This window comes from Zootoca vivipara, chromosome 6 (genome assembly GCF_963506605.1).
Source record: "Zootoca vivipara chromosome 6, rZooViv1.1, whole genome shotgun sequence".
NCBI lineage: Eukaryota > Metazoa > Chordata > Lepidosauria > Squamata > Lacertidae > Zootoca > Zootoca vivipara.
Window position 1 is genome coordinate 55,273,425 of NC_083281.1, and position 20,767 is coordinate 55,294,191.

Genomic DNA, 20,767 nt, shown 5'->3' on the forward strand with positions numbered 1-20,767 from the left:
GGCAGAAGAGCACTGATAAAGATCATTCTCTAGAGTTGCTGATCTATGCAAACAATAAAAACATTATGGCATATGGGGTGGAATCTATATGGTGCCAGCACTAGCGATGAAGAAGAAATGCAGTACATATTTAAAAGCAAATTCATTCCTCTGGGAGATTGGGGGGCAGGGGGGGAGCTGGTCACAGCAGGAGAGGGAGATTTCCTGGATTCTTCAGCAGCCTGCTTCATCTCTGTCTCCTGGCACTTCTCCTCCCCTGCCTCTTATTCCGAACCCTTCTCTGTCCCAATCAGTTCCTGCTCACTAAACCCCATTGCCTATTCAGCTTCCGACACCTCCTCCTCCCAGTCTGTGCCCTCTTCCCCCTCTGACCACTCATTGTCATCCCACCACCAATTCCCTGGCTCTGAACCTTCTTCCCCTGGAGGTTCCCTTGGGGGTTTCCCCAGCTGGAGCCTCCCACCACTCTTCTGCATCCAGCCAGTACATGATATCATGTCACATTTGCAGTTAGCTTTATAATGCAGAGTTGATCTACCAACAGGCCTAGTGTCAGAAGCCAAGCACACCCTTGGGGTTCCTGCCATCTTTCATTCTGTGTACATGCCCTAGCCAGTGTATACATCACTTAGATATAAGTGTGGACACGCTGGGAATGTGAGCTTGGAAGAGCACATCTTTGTTTGAGACTCTATCCTGCCATGCGGTGCTCAAAATCTTCCTGACACTGTGAATATGGAAGGCATGGAGGTGTCACTCATGATGGGTGTAAGTTGCCCATGACTCACTTCCATAAAGCAGTGTGCTCGACATGCAAGCCTAGCAGACATTCATCTTGGTATTGGTCATTAGCCTTACATTTCCCCCTACCCTTTTTAGAAAGGTGAGCCATTGCTGTAGCTGCCTTGCCAATACCCTTGTCCAGCTCAGCATCAAAGGAAAGGTTACTGGTTATGGTGGTAGACAAAACTATCTATTATGTAATGTGTGTGGTCACCAATGCTGATGCATGGAGTGCTGGCGATGTCTTGACCCAAGATGTTTGTCTTTGTCAGGCTGATTGTAAGGCTGACCTCACTGCAGGCTTGGGCAAGTCAGTTGATGAATCTCTCTAGAGTTTCCTCGGAATGTGCTGTCAAGGCCGTGTCATCTGCAAACAACATCTCACAGATAAGAACCCACCACACTTTTGTCTGGAGATGTGCCAAGTTGAACAGAGCCATGTTGCTCCTTGAATGGAAGTACACACTGTCTTCAAGTTGAAGGCATATGAAAGCAACAGGGAGAAGACTGTTAGGTTTGAGAACACAGCCCTGTTTCACACTGCTCTTTATAGCGAAGGTGTCCGAGGATGAAGCGGACAGTGCTGCACATATTCTTGTGGAAAAGTCACAATCATATTGTGGAGCTAAGGTGGGCATCCTATCTTGTGGAGCAGAGTGAAGAGTCATTCCGGCTGACGAAGTCAAAGGCATTCATCAGGTCTATGAAGGCGATGTATAAGGAGCGTATCTGCTCTCAGCATTTCTCCTGCACCTGGTGCAGTGAGAAAATCATGTTAACTGTTCATTTCTGAGTTATAAAGCCGCACTGTGACTCAGGATAGACTCAGTGAGTAACTGTAATCTGTTGGGAACTACACTGAAGGCTTTCTCCACAATTCTCAGCAGGGAGATTCCATGGTAGTTGTTACAGTCATGAAGGTCACTTTGTTCTTGTAGAGGGTCACAATGCCGGAGCTGTGCATGTCTTGTGGCATGGGTCCTGTTTCCCAACACTGCAAGATAAGGGCCCGGAGAGCTTCTTCAAATAGTGCCCAGTTAAACTCTACAAGAAATAGTGATGGCTGCCAACTTGGATGGCTTGAAAATAGAATTAGACAAAATCACAGAGGATATGGATTCCAGTAGCTGCTCACTCTGGTGTCTATGTTGTACCTCCACCGTCGGAGGCAGTATGCCTCTGTATACCAGCTGGGAATCACAAGTGGGGGGAGCGCTGTTGCATTCAGGTCCTGCTTTCCCAGAGGCATCTCTTTGGCCACCATGAGAACAGTATGTTGGACTGGGAGCGGGGTGGCACTGGCTTTCCTTCTGCTCTTGTGGGAGTGAACTGGGAATTGAGTCACATATGAAGGAACTGTTTGTATATGTACTTCCTCATCCAGCTGGGAAATCACACACCAGCACTCTACAGTAGCTTATGGATCAGCATGCCAGCTTATCACAGCACTGTAGAACCAGCCATGTAGAAACATACCCCCATGTCAGAAGTTAAGCACTGCTGTACCAATTAGATAGGTAGCATTGGGACACAAACCTGTGCTTTATACTTCTTGAGCCACAATTCAGCAACTCGACAAGTGGAAAAACACCAAACATGTTTTTTTTTAAAAAAATAATAATAATAAAATCAGGCATGTTCTATTATTAATAAGGTGGTTGTAAGTCATCATGGTAATTAAATTTTCATTATACTTTAAAATTCCTTGTGACCCTAGTGCTGTGCCTGTGATGCTGTTTTTGTCACTGCACTGTGAAAAACAGTGATAAATGTGAGCACAGTGTGAGAACATAATCAGGGATGCTAATTTGTTGTAAATGCTTTTAAACATTGTCTTTTGGTAATGTGCACTGGCAGCAAAATAGCGCAATGGGAGACTCATCAAGATTTAGACCACCGTTCTCCTGACTCTTTAGTTTTATTTGTTTCTAATTTACTATGATGCCCACTGCTTATTACTAATATTCTTAGAGGGAGGAAACGGCCATGGATATTACTTGTAGCCTAATTAGATTATTTTCTCGCTGTGCCATTTTCTACTGCATGGAATGAGTGAAGTATACAGTGCTATCTAAACTACTTAAAACAAGTCATGTTCATTCACACTGTCCAATGTAACACCTCTGGCAACGTAGCTTCTCAGTGACTACAAAGGTAGTCTGTTCTTTTGATGTCTTCCCCCTTCACCACTAGTGATGACACTGAAATTGGGAGCAAATTGAAGTTCAAGTTTCCCAAGTTAGTAATTCTCAGATATAATTTGAACTGGCTACTTTCTTCTACCACTGCCCCAGCTGTTATGGGTCCTTTCCTGACTCACATTGTGATCCTCGCTGGCTGTGGTACTTGGCTGCCCATTGGGGCTGTTGACAGAAAACCAGGAGACCAAGAAAAGGTGGTGCCACAGCTAAGGGCAGGCACAGCCAGAGCCAATGACTGATCACAAATGGGAACCTTTCTTGCCATTTGCATCCAATAATAATAAAACATTTCCCTACACAACCCCCAGGATGGATCTGGCTGAAATTTGGTGCAATAATTCTTCTTTGGGGGGATGAAGGGGTTGCCTGCAAATTTAATCCATCTACATTAAAACAAAACAAAAATTGTAGCTATTTTTAGATTTCCCGTTATGGCAAGAAAAGAGAGCTTCCTATTTAACAGATCAATTTAGGACTGGAATAAAGGAACAAACTGGAATGTTACACACTGGTTCCAAAGCTTTCAATATGGTGCAGCTGCTGATAGGAGGCAAATCAGTAGTCAATGCACACCCCTAGCATTCGGAACAGATATTCCCTACTTGCAGTCTGAAGAGTCTAGGGTCTATTTTGCCACTCATCTTTCTTGCACTTCATTTCCCTGCATGCTTAAACCAGGCATGACATATACCCCTCTTGTGTTACTTTTTCTATTCTGCAGTTTCATCACAATTAAAGAGAGAAAATATTTGTATAGCTTCAAGGTGTGTCCAGAGACAAAAACCCATTAATGTATTTGAAGTGTGCTTTGATAAGACCATAGTGTGATGTTAACAAAACATTATTGTCTGTGTACAAGACAAACAATGGCCTATTTGCCAATCCTCCACAAAGGCTCTTCAACTTGAGCAGAGATACATGGACATGGGAGCTTGCCAGAAAAGTTAATATTAGTTGGTTACATTTACTCAGGGTGTGGGTGGGTTGAGAGAGGGAATCTTCCACTGGCATATTCCAAAGACACAATATACATAGAAAGAAGATCCACTACATAAGATACCAGCACTGACCATCTTTTCATTTTTAGTGGAAAAAGGATGCCGAATGAAATTGATATCCCTGAATTGAAATGTAATTATGATAAAGACGTAAGATGAAATCTGTGCTATCAGGCCGAAATCCAGTCTCCAGTTCTCACAGTGGCCAACCAGATGCCACTGCGCGTGGGAACTGGGTGCAACCACACTCTCCCTACTTGCAGCTCCCAGGAACTGGTATTCAAAAGTGCACTGCCTCCAACAATGGGTGTAGCCATCGGGGCTAGTAGCCATTGATAGTCTTACCCTCTGAATTTGTCTGTTATAATGAGGGCTGTTTTAATGAATGAAATCACTTTTCTGACCATTCAGAATCATTAGATGTTGAATTTTTGGAGCAGAGAAAGAATCTACAAGTAATAGAGCCCTTTCCCGTGCCAGTTCCAAAAGCATGGATGGTAGCAGGGTGAGGATACCTTGTGTGGCACCACCACCCCCGCACCCACGTTTTTACTGGATTTATATGAACCCCCCACCAGACAATGCCCTTGTTGTGAAAATGGAGAGGGGTTGTGAGCCTGCCCTTATTTTCATTGGCAAAAATGTTGGAGGGTATTCTGTGGCTCACACAAATCTATCAGCATTGCAGGGGGTGACCACCAAATACCTCCATCATTACATCTGTATTGTTTCTCCTGTCCTTGGATTCAGAAGTACAGTATACAGGGGAGTTGGTACAAATGTTTATGGTTTCCTTGTGCACAAAATCTCTGAAGAACTTTAATGGAAGCCCAAATAATTTATTGGGGAGTTTGACATATTCCTAAAAACACAACATTTTTTTTAAAGGACTTGGGCTAAAGCACTAAAGCTAAATTCAGATTTGGGCTGAAGCACTGAAGCTAAGAGAATAAAGAAATTCATTGGCCTTCATGTCCACCTCTGAATTCAACATGCCTTAAGCTACCATTGAATCCTCCTCTAAGATTGAGGCAACCACCTCTTGCCAGCAGACTTAATGTCAGCAGTGATTATGATTTCAAATGGAAATGGTCTGGAACATCAACCTCCAGCCACTGACCCAGAGGCCAGAGCAGCATTTCCAGCCTTCCTTTGCCCTGGTCTCTCTGGTCGAGTTGCCAGAGACATGAAAGAAAATGACACTCAGCATTAAGCAGCAAAACAGCCATCGCTCCTTGCACAACCTATTCAAGCAGAAAATGAGATATAAGGCGGTTGGCGTCCTGCGTGTGCCAGGGAGAACAGTGTGGGTAGAGGAGGGGGGAATCCCATTCTACAAATTACTAGGAGCATTTTCTTGAATGACTTTAAAAGCTTCTCTTGGGTTAGAATCACAGAATTACAGAGTTGGAAAGAACCTTGAAGGCAGTCAAGTCCAGCCCGGATGACCAAGGCTGTGTTTTCTCATCTATATTATTGATATTTTAACAATGCATAAAAAGAAGAAAACAGACAGGCATAAAGTGTAAAATAAAGTAGACAAATATAAAATAAAATGAACATTGGGGATATGAATAATCACAGGTTTTTCTAGTTCTTCAACACCAAATAAATGGAAAAGCTGACACATTTCCCCCCCTGTCTGTTGCAGTCAGTAAGACATACAGCACAGCAAAAGGGATGAATTAATAATGCGTATTCTTTTGTAAAGATAGGTAATACAAATTACAGAAAAGATTACCTTCATATGTATTCATACCACATGGACTGTTCCTAGGCATTTTTGTCTAGTTCCCCCATTTTGTTGATTTTTATTAAATGTTCATTGTCTTTAACTGCTTCCTTAAATTCTTGTGTTGCATTTGGTTTCTTTGGTTAAGGATCTCTCCTTTTACTGGTGGAGGCCAGCTGAATTTAAGTACCTGAGGGTCAGACCAGAGTGAAGTCTGCTGGCTCAGTCTAATCCACCTCTGGGGCGGAGCCAGCCAAGTGGCCTCCCAGTGATTGGCCAGTTAGTGGGCAGGCTACAAGCCACTTCCCAGGCCAACACAAAGCCCATTGTAGGGTTGCACCAGCCTGTGGGGGGGAAACCCAATACCGTGCGCCTCACCAGATCATGGTGGGTGAGGGAGGCATTGTCCCACAAAGGTTCCTGGCCATCTAAGGTAGTGTGCTTCCTTAAGTTACTGTGTTGCATTGCATTTGGGTTTTTTTGGTTAACTATCTCTCCTTTTACTTTTATCCATGGTTTGGTAGAAAATATTCATTGTGTGTGTGTGTGTGTGTGTGTGTGTGTGTGTGTGTGTGTGTGTCTGTGTGTCTTAAAGCAAAATGTTTCAATTGTTGAAGAAGGCAGAAGCCAAAATGTTTTACTCTAAGACTTCAATAACTATGTTACGTTAGTCACTATAATAAACATTTATAGTCTTAGGATGCAAGCTAACCCTAGTTATATTGGGAATAAGTGCTGCAGAATTTGATAGGACTTGCTTCTTTTCTGACTAGATATTGTTAAGATTGTGCTGATATATATCCACTATAAAGAAATGTGACAAATTATAACTGCACAATGTGCCGTCTCTTTCCTTCTGGAACTTCAGGGTGATGACCTGCAAAATTGCCAGTGCTGCTGGCTTCTGGGTACATCTAAGTGTAGCACTGTGGTATCTGACATAGAAAGCTACAAACCTATGATTTATATAAAAAATATATAAAAAACTTGAAGTGGATTTCCTCTTCTCAAGAAATTGAGATCCTCAAAGTGATGCTATTTTCTTATGGATAGTTTAGGGTTTTGCTTCCCAAAATGTCAGCTTTCATCTTTATTTTATTTTTTTATACTGGTGAGGAAGGGAAGCCACAAAATTGTGGAGCCATGTCTAGAATATGAAAGACACACTGTGAGCTGGCGTCTTTGAAGTCTCAGAGAGGATATAAACACCACATAATTAAGAAGCTACAAATGCAGTGGGATCTGGGAGGTCAGCATTCTACATTATATATATATATATGTTCTTCAGATCTCATCTAATGTTCATAGAACAGGAGTGGGGAATTTAATTTTTTTTTTGTCTTGTGGGTAGGCAAGCTATTCATTTTGAATTTCCCAGTAAGCTGTACCAACAGCAAATGGTCTGGTTTCAGACAGCCTGGCATTAGTTATCCATGTTCTGGTAACCTCTTAATTAGATGACCGCAATGTGTCTCATGTGGAGCTGCCTTTCAAAATGCTCCAGGTACTAAACACTGGCTCAAAACACAATAGCTAAAAGATTGCTAATAGGCAGTGGTCAGTATGAGCATATTCCACTGGTGCTTTGCCAGTTTTACTGCCTCCTGGTCTGTTTCTGCTCCCATTGCCACAGAGATATAGATCCTATAGTCCTTCAGAGGTGGTTCGACTACAGCATCCATCACTCCTGGTTATTGGTTTGATGGGAGTTGGAGGACAATGACATCTGGAGGGCCACAAGTTCCCCATCCCTCTTTGCAGCTTTGGACCAGGTAGCATTAAGGATCACCTCATGCAACTAGACCCAGAGGTCTTCATTGGAGGCCCTTCTCCAAGTGCTCCTGCCAAGTGAGAAGTGGTGAGTGGCTCCTGAGGAAAGGGCCATTTTAACTGTGTCTCCCTGACTTCAGAGTGACCTCCCCAGAGCTGGTACCCTCTTTGATATGTTCACAGCACCAGATGAAGATCCTTTTTGGGGGGAGGGGGGAAATCTTCCAGACCTTTAATTTATTACTCAGCTTAAATTTGTATCTCTCCCATGGGACTGCCTACATTTTAATTTGTACTTTTATCTTGTATTTTGGACTTCAGATATTTTGTATTCTTCATATTTTTAGCTGTTCTGAGAACCAGGCTAAAGAATGGGGTATAATTAAGAAAATTTATAGTAATGAATTAAGTAGACAATGAGAGAAATTATGTAAGGGTAAGATTTAAAATGTGGTTAAAATTATGATTTAGAAATTGCTAAAGATGATATACAATGAAGCTCAGAAAGGGGGGATCTGAGGAAGTCACCCAAAATGTTAAAGAAAAAAGACTTGAAAGCGAATATTTTTTGTATTTTTGTTTTAGGTGGTTTTGTTAGGTTTTTGGTGTATTGTATTGTAATGTATTGTTTTATTTGTTTGTCTTGTAGTATTATAAAATGAATATTATTATTTTTTAAAAAAGAATGGGATATAATACACAAAATAAATATGCAAACAAAAGTGGACATCGTGTGTCTGTGTCCTTAATACGCAAAAGCATATGTATACTTTCCCCTCATATGCACATATAAAGAAGATATATAAATTGAAAGGCCCAGGAGTTTAATTTTCTTCTTGCTTAAACCTAGGCTCCCTTATCCCCAGTATGGGTCATCTTGCATGTTACAGAGGGGCAAGAAAGATACAAGTCTTGGCTCATCACAAAATGACCATACAAGAAGCAGCAGCTATAGTCAATTTCTGCTTCCTTACAAGTGCATCTATATCAGGGATGGGGAACCTGTGACCCAGCAACAGTTACGGGAATCCAACCCCCATCAGCATATCCAAATGTTTAGGCATGTTGTGTAGTCCAACAACATTGGGAGGGTCACAAGTTCTCCTCCCAGGTCTATGTGATATAAAACTTCCTAAGCACCTACATTTACAATTCATATTTTTATGTAAAAACTTCAAGAACAGTGCAGTGTCACCTCCCAGTTATTGGAAGTCTTTTTTTCCTTCTTGCAGAGGCTTCTACATTTCTGCATCATTTTCATGGAACTTTAGAATCACCTTATAATTTCTGCGAGTGTGGTGTTTTGAACTTACTTATCATATTGAGATGACCAAGGTTGATGTGGGTGTTTATTCTCTCTCCATTAAACATTTCCCCAGTGTTTTGCAGCATCCCGAACTGCTTGTGCTTCCTTGAAGTGTGGGCATCTGGGGAGACTGCAGAATGCAGGCTACAAGTAAGATGATTTATAAATTTAAAGGAAAGATATGCACAATCTTAAGCCACATCAAAAGCAATATATGCATGGCAAAAAAACACCATGCACCCCTACCATGAGAATTTCACCAAAATTGTCTCTTTTGATGATTTTCAAATGCAATTAACTTTTTCATTCTTTAATTGAGAATTGAGGTGAGCAGGACTTCTAGAGCAGGACTGGGCAACCTGTGACCCTCTAGATCAGGCATGTCAAACCTGCGGCCCTCCAGATGTTTTGGCCTACAACTCCCATGATCCCTAGCTAGCAGGACCAGTGGTTGGGGAAGATGGGAATTGTAGTCCAAAACATCTGGAGGGCTGCAGGTTTGACATGCCTGCTCTAGATGTTTTGCACTATAATTTCCTTAAGCCATGGTCATTGGCCTTGGGTTGATGGGAGTTAGGTTGCAAGAACATCAGGAGGGCCACAATTTGCCCATTCTTATTCTAGAGTCAAATGGAAATACCCACTTCACAATTTCAAAGCCCTATTCTGGTGGTTTTCAGTGAGGCTTGTGATGAGAGAAACTCATTGCATGTTTAGACCTTTAAATCTCCCCCTTAAATAAATTCAGACCATTTTGTTTTTGGTTTTGGCAGAATTTAGGCCACAACTTTATTGATTGCAGAAAGTGAGTGGTTGCATAGGCTCTGGTTCGACCAGCTCCCTGCACCCTTGCAGGTAGTGCTGACCCAGGGCACCAGCATAGGTCAGCCTAGGGTGAACACCCAGATGTCCACCACGCAGATGTCCCCCTGGACTCAGACACAGGCACAACCCCCTCACAGCGTTGACCAAACCATTGAGTCCCTGGATTCCTTTAATGGAATACCCCTTCACATAGGGATGGCGAGAGCATTCCCCCATCCCTATCACCTGAACCAGAGCCTATCCGCAACCTTACAAGTTGTGACGATTCGCTACGTGGCAGGCGAAACCCAAATGGCACCAGCCAATCAGCCAAGTGGGGAAAATACCTGATGTGCCCCTGTCCCAACAACAGACAACACATAGCAAGGTCAAGTGCACAAGCCCTAAAATTAGGGAGAGGTGGGCGGGTGTTCTGATGCACGCACCGAAAGAGGAAGCTCTGAGTCACGTGCATAGGTATGTATAGGTCCCTTGATCCATTTAGCCTGCGTCCCTTTGGCCTGATTAAACCCTGCATCGAGGGACCTGCCAATTGGGTGTTGTGGCTATCCAATCATACCCACCCACAACACAGGGTTTGGTTGCCAGGTCTCACCACAACATGTGCCCTCTTTAAGGGAGGGGCCCAATCTGCAGCTTCTCACAGTTGCAATTGGCTGACAGCCACCATTATTTTTTCACCATAATGCCACATTCTGAAAGGAAGTCAAGGGGGGAAAGATGGCCGACATCCAAATACAGCATCTGTCACTCAAGCAAAATAAATGTCCCTTTCCAGAAGATTCTGTTCAGATACAGAATGCAAGAAAGAAGTATGTTTTCTTGTTGGGCTATTAGTAGCATAACTTTAAAAAATGGCAATGAGTTCTACAAATAACTGAAAACTACCAAATCAACGAGCCAGATTAAGTGATTCCAAGAATGGCTTGTATTTCTTTGCTCCTATCTACTGTATTAGCGTATATGTTATACACAAGGGGCTTTGCCTTACATAACAATATATCAGTCATACACTGCTGTGAAGGAAACAGGTCATTCAAATGAACTCTGTGCAGGAAGAAACTTCACCCACTCACAGAGTCACATTACCCAGAAGGACTCCTTTGAGGGTAATAAAATAGGTTTGCCGCAGTTCCTGTGGTGTCCTGCTTTAAAAATCACCATTAGGAAAATTGGCTGTATGTAGCCTGCACAGGCTTGAGAATGAAGAACATCTGCAGTGCTCTTTAGGACTGGAGATATTTGTAACTAAGTCTGTACTTGTCTCAGGGCATTACAAGGTAGTCAAAGGAAATGCTTGAAGGTGCACACTATTGGAAAACTCACTGGATATCACATCATAGCAACTAATCTAAGTCAGTGGCAGGCAACATGGTGCTCTCCGGAAGTTGTTCAACTGTAACACCCATTACTCCTCATCAGGGCCGTCTTAAGCATATCTGGCGCCCTAGCGCCGTGGTGCAAAGATCCCGCCGGCGCGCCCCCCCCTGCCCCGTTTCCCAGCACGGCTGTCTGGCGGGTGCAGCGCGGCTGTCGCGGGCACAGCAGCATGATGTCCCCCTGGCGCCCTGGCGCATTGCGCCACCCAGCCTTGCCTTAGAGCCGGCCCTGCTCCTCATCATTGGGCATGCTGGCTGGGGCTTGGAATTGTAGGTCTACAACATCTGGAAGGGACTGCACTGGCAGTCCCTGATCTAAGCACTCACTGGGCTGGATTGGGTGATGTGAACTCCATTTACTCTGCCGGGTATGGATTGAAGAGGGGAGAGGGAGAGAGTGTGCTTTACTTTCTGATCACTCCACATGACTGGACCATATCCACTGACCATGCATATGCGGGTGGGATATGGGTGGGTGGGATAACATTCTAGTACTGTAGTGAAAGCTAGATTTTTTTTCCCCTTTCTCATATCTTTTCAGACTTTATTTATTTGGACCATTTATATACCATACATAAATATGGTGCTGTATCTAAGCAATTTGCAACATATCTCAGAAGAACCTAAATAAAAACAAACACAAAAGAAGACCTGGAAAAATTCCACATTATGATCCCATTTACAGTGCCCCCATTCCCGGGAGCAAGGCCCAAAGTAGGAAGGTGAACAAACTAGAAAAGGCAGAAAATGCTTGCAAAAATGGGCCCGTGAAGCAAAATTGCTTACAAAAATGTGTGTATTAACAGAAATCAGACTCAAATGCTGATGAATTTTCACGGTTTTTTTTTTTTTTAAGTTGTAATCATCATCATCATTGCGAGTTGATGTGGTAATGTGGAGAACTGAGTTTAAGATTGGGGAAAGGAAAAATGGAGAGAAACTAAAATTGACAGCTTTGCCTCTCCGAAAACATAGATGAAGAAATGTTCAACCCAGGGAAGCCTGAGCAGTCAGATACATGTCAATTTACCCAGTGGAACCAAAGGATACTAAATCCAAGCACGTCTTTTCAAAGAGATTGTGGAATTGGCTTAGAGATGCAAATGCCTTAGAAGTTCAAAGGTTATTGACTGATTTCTGCATACATCAATTTTTTTGTAACCAATTTTGGATATTTTGATGGAGAGCAGTTCAAAGGTATATTTCAGCTGTGATGCGCACTGTGGCTCTATATTGTCTCACTGAACTGATTATGCCACTTCATCTTTGATTGGTGGCTTCCATGTTCTAAAACGGCATGGTAAGCATCAAAAGAAGTGAGTGTTTGCAAAACCAAAACAGCAAAGCACTTTCTTCTTGAAACAGTCCACTTTCCTTATTCACATCTACCTCCACCTCCCACACACATTTTAAGGGCTCAGGTAGCATAAATAATGCAATATTAATCATTAAAAAGTGTTGTTAGGAGATCCCCATTCCCTTCATAGAGCTACAATTCCCAGAATGGGAAAAGGGATTGACTGTTAAACTACTCCAGGAACTGTAAGCTCTGTAAGGAGAATAGGGGACTCCTAACCCCTATCAGCAGCCTTAACAAAGTACAACTCCCAGGATTCTTTGAGGGAAGCCATGGCTATTTGAAGTGGTAAAATACTGCTTTAAAGCTATAGCATAGGATGCGGGTGACGCTGTGATCTAAACCACTGAGCCTCTTGGGCTTGCCAATCAGAAGGTTGGCGGTTCGAATCCCCACAACAGGGTGAGCTCCCGTTGCTCGGTCCCAGCTCCTGCCAACCTAGCAGTTTGAAAGCACACCAGTGCAAGTAGATAAATAGGTACCGCTCCAGTGGGAAGGTAAATGGCGTTTCCGTGTGCTCTGGCTTCTGTCACTGTGTTTTGTTGCTCCAGAAGCGGTTTAGTCATGCTGGCCACATGACCCGGAAAGCTGTCTGTGGACAAACACCAGCTCCCTCAGCCTGAAAGTGAGATGAGCGCCACTACCCCATAGTCGCCTTTGACTGGACTTAACCATCCAGGGGTCCTTTACCTTTTACCTTTACAGATGGGGTCTTTGTCCAAAGGTCACCCAATGAAGTTGAAGGTTGGGAGATTCAATACAAGCAAAAGGAAGGGCTTATTCACACCAGACACATAGTTAAACGATGGAATTTACTGCCACAAATTGTAGAGATGGCCACCAACTTCAATGGCTTTAGAAGGGAATTCAATAAATTCATGGGGGGTAAGTCTACTATTCATGACGACTAGATCAAGTATCAGAGGCAGCATTCCTCTGGCTATCTGTTGCTGGGGATCATCAGCAGGCGAGTGCTTTTTTCCATTCATGTCCTGTTTGTGGACTTGCCATAGGGATCTAGAACTCATGTGGGAAACAGGATTCTTAGCTAGACATGGCTTTGGTCTGATCCAGCAGGCCTGTTCTTTATGTACATGAAACATTTTATACAATAGATGATGAATCTAAAACTTCATTGGGCAAATTCCCTTTCCTTCATAAGGTCTCAGAATCAACTTTTATACTCAGTCTTCCTTTTTTTTAAAATATTACAATGGTGTAATGCATTGCCATGACCTTTTCAGTATATCATCCGTTGATTGGGCAGCCATTTCACTGTTTCTTATGTTAATCCCAGAGTCCCACTGGGAACATACAAAATGGCAAAGATATTTCAAAAGCTCAAGATTAAAATGCCGCAACAGTGCTTCGGATGTTAAAAGTGGCAGCGCTTTTATTGGTTCCAATTAAAAATAAGAACTGTGGAAGAGGCAGGTGTCTTGTGTCATAATGAACCCACAATATAATATCGGTATATATATATATATATATATATATATATATATATATAATCCGTATTTCCATTGACCTTCATGGGGTTTGTTGCTTCTCAGCACATTAGGAAACCAATCCATCGATCGTGGATGGCAGGAAGCTTCAAATGAATGTGTCACCAATGTTACGGAAGCAAATGTGTATTAACTGCACACTTATTGCAAAGGAAACATTTAGAGGGTGTCAATGATTCTATGATCATGCATAATACTCCAGGTGTTTAAAAAAAAATACTGACATACTGCTCTCCAGGGAAGAGTTGTATAAGGAAGTAGAAAATGTCAAATAAATGTATTCAATGAACTATCATGAAACAAATGGGGCAGGGGCTGCTCATTCTTGCTACAGCTCTCATCATGCAATAATACCCTGGGAGTTTTTCTACTGATAATGGAAGCTGCCCTGTTAGCTCCACGGTAATTTGGCCTGAGGATTTGCAAAGCCACATCCTCTAGCATGACTATAAGGACATGTTTGCAGTTTGACAATTTTTATCTGTGGCTCCATCAGGGCCCCACTTAGCAGAATGAGTGCTAAGTGCAGGGGTGCCTTATCACATTTTATTTTTCAATTAAATTTCAATACTTTATTATTCTACATCCATCACTAATATGATTAGATCAAATATGTCTTTGAAAAACAAAACATGAAGATGATATAACATAATAATCCAGAAATTCAGGGCATATTAAATTTATCGCTCTTTGACGAAAGTGGAATTCTACAAACAGTATTGCCATTTTGAAAGCGGTTCCTCGTAAAGACCAGAGTCTAAAATTACTTCACAGAGGACTTTAAAGTAGCCTTAAAAGATAAGACATTTCCTGCCTTCAGGCTTACAATCTAAAAAAAAAAACAGCACAAAAGGAAAAGGGATTGGGAAAGAGGGAGGGGGAGAGGGGGTGTGGCAGGGGAGGGAGGGAGGGAGGGAGGAGAGGGGGTGTGGCATGGGGAGAGAGGGAGGAGAGGGGAGGGAGGGAGGAGAGGGGGTGTGGCATGGGGAGTCTTGAGGGCCAAACAGAGAGGTCTGAAATTCCTCACCACTGATCTAGATAGCATTATTGATCAGAGAATTTCAAAATACATATTTTCCACCCATCAAATGAAAATTTAGATGGGAACAGGGTGGGGAAGTGTTGTATAACATATTTTTTTTCAGGGAACAGCAGCCACATAAAAAGAATGAAAGAAACCTTTGGATCCTGCCAACTAGGCATAGCTCCCAGCGAATGTCTGTTCATTTCCATGACTTGTATATATCGCCTGAAAGTATACTGAAATGAAGATCACAGGGTTTTTAGACAGCTCCTCAAGTTAACAAAGAATGGGTGAGGTGGGTTGAAGCCATGGAGGCTAACCCTATGTTTTGCTGCCAATGTACCCTGCAGCCATATGCACATTGGACACACCTAAGAATGTGAGTTTATGAAGAGGTCTTCCAGGTAAGAGCAAGGAATCTCCATGTGTGGAGGACCTCTGAGCTTGTATGTTGATATGCATCTAGACACTTCTCCAGGGCACCAAACAAGTGTAGGGTCACTGGCCACGACCCTTTCCCTTTAGTAAAGGGATTAACTCACCTTCTGTTAATATAGGGTGGGGACTTACTGAGGATTTTTAAGGTAAGGTTGTCATATGTAGGGGATTTCCCGGACACGGCTGATTTCTGTGGGCCAGCGCCTCCATCCAGGCAGATTTTTGCATTTTGGATTAAATGTCTGGGTTTGGGGGGGTTATTTTTTATTTTTATGTTGTTTTTTAATTATGCTTTTGTGGGACATACGCATGCTCAGAAGGCACTGTGCCCCGTAACAGGAAGCAGGTACCGGGTGGCCTGGAGCGGGTTTCTGGGGGTTGTGCTAAGTTTGGTGTTGTTCCTGGCTGCCGCCAGACCTTGTGCAGCCTTTCTGGGGCCACGCTATGCCCTGCACTGGTCCTGGCGGTCACCTGGTCTTACATTACCTTTCTGGGGCCACTCAGCCTCCCATCGTGAGCAGGAGGCTGAAGACAGCAAACGTAAGAGAGGGGAGGGAAGAAGGGAGGAGTAGGCATGCGAGGAAGGGGTTAGTGGCAAGGAGGGGGTGAGCAAGGGAGGGGTGGGGTGGGGTGCCCCGATGGGGGGTGGGAGTGCCCCGATGGAGGGGTTGTCTGGGTTTTTGATCCCCGGAATATGGCAACCCTTTTTTTAGGGAATTGCCACAAGCTGTCCTAGATCGGCTTGTACAAATTCCAGGGAGCCAACAGAGCCTGGGCCTGGAGATATTGTAGAAGTCCTGCTTTTCCATTCCAGCCAGCACTGGGTTGCTTTGAACTGAGTGATTAGTGACATTGGCGTTTTATGCATTGAATTTCCTTTTGTACACCTTGAAGCTGTGCAACATTTTAAAGGCTGAATCAACAGCTGCATGTGTAACAGACACACTCCTTCCTTGTAAATGGCCTGTAGCAAATTCGAAGAGCTAATGTTTTGCATGCAGAAGATCCCAGATAATATATCTGAGATTTGTGCTGTGGAAACTCATGAGATGTCCTTGTCTTGGGACCCTGAAGGAACAACTGCCAGTCAGGGTAGGCCATGGGTAGCCAACATGGTACCCTCCATATCTTGTGGACTCCAGCTTCCATCAGTCCCATCCAGCATGGCCAGTAGTCAGGGATTGTGGGAGTTGTAGTCCAAAGTATCTGGAATGTACCACACTGGATATCTCTGGTGTAGAAAACACTGATGCATATGGACCCATGACCTGAATACATGATAAGGCAACTACAGATGCTCAAGGCCCATGGAATGGCAACTCTCCACATTCAATTCTTAAACAAACTTGCTGAATTCAATAATTCACATTTTTTTCATTTTGTAATAGCGATTAAGTGCATTTTCATCAGGAACATTTTAAAACATGTTTCACTTTTCACAATATTAATGTTGACAGTGCTCCTTTATCAGTGTTTTAATTAACAACAGGTAAGGGAGCCCCAGCAAGGATGACATGCTGCTACTTCTCCTTGATTTAATGCCTGCTCTGGAGACTTCGCCTGCAACTCAGAGCTCAAATTGTCTTATCTTGTACATTTCTGCCTAGCATTGCTGCCTCATGTAATTGTCATTTTCACCGTCTGAAATATTTAAAAACACAGCACTGCTGCAGAACAACTGTCTGTTCTTGAGAGGCACATGGGAAGCTGGATGCTTTTGATCAAAGACAAGATCCTAACTTGAAAGGAACACTTCACTGGCAAATACACTATATGGGATTTTCGGGTTGGGGTGTGTGTTGTAAAGGAATGGGGCTATCTTGATTTCAAACACAGTGAAATTTGCATTGTGGCTCTTGTCCATATTTTCAGACCTTAGGAAAACAGAGAAGAAAGAGCTCAAAAAGCTCTTTCTTCTCTGTTTTCCTAAGGTCTGAAGTTATAAATTATCCATTTGGGGGAGGGGAAGTCCTCAAGTTTTGACTAATGCTAAGGAAGATGGGATGAACAAGTGATTGGTGCCACTGAATGCATCATTGGCTACTGTGTCTGCTGCACCACACACATGGGCATGACCCCTGGCTTGGGGAAGGACTGTAGTCGGTGGTAGAGCATCTGCTCTGCATGCATAAAGTCCCACATTAAATTCCTGGCATCCAGATATGGCTGGAAGAAACCCCTGGTTGAAATCCTGGAGAGCTGTTGCCAGCGAGCTAGAGGGAACTGGCGCAGCTTCATTCTCCGGCAACGGGGGCGGAGAGCAGGCGGAGCGGGGCTGGCACGTGTTCTGGGGGCACGGGGCGCCACCCGTAGGGGCAGGGGGCACGTTCCGGGGGTGGTGTGTGCCACCCATAGGGGCGTGGCACGCTTTCTGGGGGCGGGGCGTGCTGCCCGTAGGGGTGTGGTGCGCGTTCTGGTGGCGGGGCGCCCAGCGCAGGCGGGGGCAGCCACCATGGCGCCCTTGGGATCGCCTGCTGCCCAGGGCGGAGCGCCCCCTACGCCCCTCCCTTGCTACGCCCCTGCTAGAGGGATCAATATTCTGACTCAGTATGAGGCAGCTTCCTGTGTTCCTGTTGTGCTTTGCCATGCCACACATATTGCAGTAAGGCAGGGACTAATTGGGGGCAGTTACCTGCCCATTTTACTTGCATCAAGCTTAGTGTGCATACTTAGTATACATATACTGTATAAGGACATGCAATGTCCTTAATAAATAAACACTACGAATAAATTATTCATTGCCATGAATACGAATCGGGCTATAAAAATACTAATAAGACCATTCAAAGTTCCACAGTTCTGTTACCAGAAAACAACTATAAATTTAACTTTTTAATAAAATGTGCTCTCCATCATTCTCTCTTCATAAGACTTCTCTTGCTTCTTCTTTTTTACTATTATTATTGTGGTCTGTCTAATGAATTATCAGAATTCTGCTCAATAATCTATTGACAAGCATGCCAGGGTAAGGCCAGCATTTCTCTTTTATCTTTGCTGTCTCTTCCTGCAGGCAGCTCAGACGATCACTACATGCCAGAAAAATCACATGAGGCAGATTCTTATATTGATGTTAATTATTTTTCTGGATACAATTGCATTCTTGCCCTGTTCTGAAAACTTTCGCCTCTATGGGGCATGATTTGCATTCATTCCACACCATGCTGTTTCATCTGAAAGCAATCCTTGAGTGGTGGTGGCTGGGAACCCAACTTTTCCTCTAACCTTTGTTTGTTTGTTTATTATTATTATTATTATTATTAAAGATTTTCTTGATTTACATAAATATATGCAATGTCTCTCGTAACATTTTCACAAATCGGTTTCATTTGTTGAGACATTGGGAGGAAAGGGGAGGATAGAAGTAGATGGGGAGATGTGTGGGGTCAGGTGACAATGTTTCTATTTTACTTAATATATGTAGGGGGGTGTCAGTGTCGCTTGTGCAGGTTCTTTGTTGTTCCCTTGTGTTCCTCTGGTTGTGAGAGAGGTTGGGGTTGGCCTAGGGTATGGTTATTCATTTGTGGTTGGATGTAGTGGTTTTTGTTTCGTGTGTGAGTGGGGTGGGTGGATGTTTTGGATCAGGTTAGCCATATTGATTTGTATGCTGTTGGTGGAGTTTTGTCATTGTCTTGTTGGGCCGTGTATGTGATAAAGGGGAGCCATACTGGGGTGAAGTCTTCTTCTTCTATTTGTCCCCCTGTCAGTTTCAGCTTATTGGTTAATTTTTCTAGCAGGGCTGTTTCCCATACTATTTGATACCATTGGTCCATGCTTACTCCTGACAGGTCTTTCCAGTGTCTGGTTATGGTGCTTCTGGTTGCTGAGAGTAAGTGGGTTATGAGTTCTTTGTCCTCTAACCTTTGTTGATCAGGTCAACTGGGGATAACTTTCCCTACCACACTTAAGTTTTGCTTTAAGTCAAAGTCAGTCAATCAATCAGTCAGAGGAGTAAGAAGAGGAAACAGCAACTTCTGCACACCTTGTCCTCTCCTTCAACAAGGTGGTTTTGATAAGGCCCAGCAGGAAATGTAAGTGAATGAAGAGCAGCAAACATGGCAAAAGGAAGCAGAGTCCACACAAAAATTGCTGGAGGGTTTCCCAAAACTTGGGATTGCAGATCATCCCCGAACCTCCTGGGGCAAAGCACACATAACCTTATCATGGGGTGGGTGAAATTTTCAACCCAAGGGCCAGAGTCCAATCTTGATAGGAGATAAATAATTATACAGCTTTTAGAAGTCATCTGAAGGAAGCCCTGTATAGGGAGGTTTAAAATGTTTGATGTTTTATTATGTTTTTATATCTGTTAAAAGGCATTCAGAGTGGCTGGAGCAACTTGGTCAGATGGGTGGGGTAGAAATAATAAAATTGTTGTTGTTTGTTTGTTTGTTTGTTTGTTTGTTGTTTCCGGGGGCACATTCCAGTGGTGAATGGGATCAATAGTGGGCACAGCAACAAATGCAAGTTTTATCCTTTGTTCAATAGGCTGGTTGCTTACGGATGCTCGCACCCTCTGCCCTCAATCCCAGCAAGCAAGGGACATTTTTGGAGCCCATGTGTACATTCCAGCCAGGAAAAGAACTTATTGAGGAGAATACAATGTGGGTTTGGTGAGAGATGTGCTCTGGGGAGAATGCCAAGGGCCAGATAAAGAGGGACTTGTGGGCCACATTTGCCCTCCCTAGCTCTATGCAGCTACAGAAGAGTTAGAATCATTACCTCAAATAAGTCAGACAGTCACCACCTGACTTGTCCACCACAACCAGTACCATACGTATTAAGTGGGAGGCTGGAATAGATATACATCCAATGCCTGAGCCAAAATTCCACCTACATCTGTAATCAATAAAATTGTGGCCATTTTTAATCCAGATTGTTGTCCGCTTGAGTTTGTACTGTCACACCTCACATAGTATTAGGCCAGGGAGGGGGGCACTGGGACTGGGACTGAAACATCACCTGTTTGGTCTTCCTGACCACTCTAGTTGTCGTTGTTTTCTTCGTTTTTTTTGTCTCTTTGCCTCTTCCTTGCCCTTATTTGATTCATTGTTTCCCCTCCTTTTTTTTCTTTTTTAAAATAAATAAATTCCCTAGGCGCACATCCTAATGGAATATGTTGTGCACACCTACAAACAACACAATGGCTGGAAGTTATTGAGGCCTCGCTGTGACCACAATAACAAGCAATGAGCTTTCAGAGAAAGCAATCTATGCCACCAGAGGTCTCTATATAAAACAGACTTCCACCTTCTCAATCCGGTTCATGCTTCTGATGAACTAAGTTGTTGCCTGTCAAAACTCTGGCCAAAGTAAACTGGCTCAGCTGTAAATAGAAATCTATGTATATTCCAGTGTGAACTGATCGGATTTGCACCTCCAGGACTAATTTGCAAATTGGAACATAATTATCCTTCAGAATTTGCACTTCTCTGAATGTGTGATACAC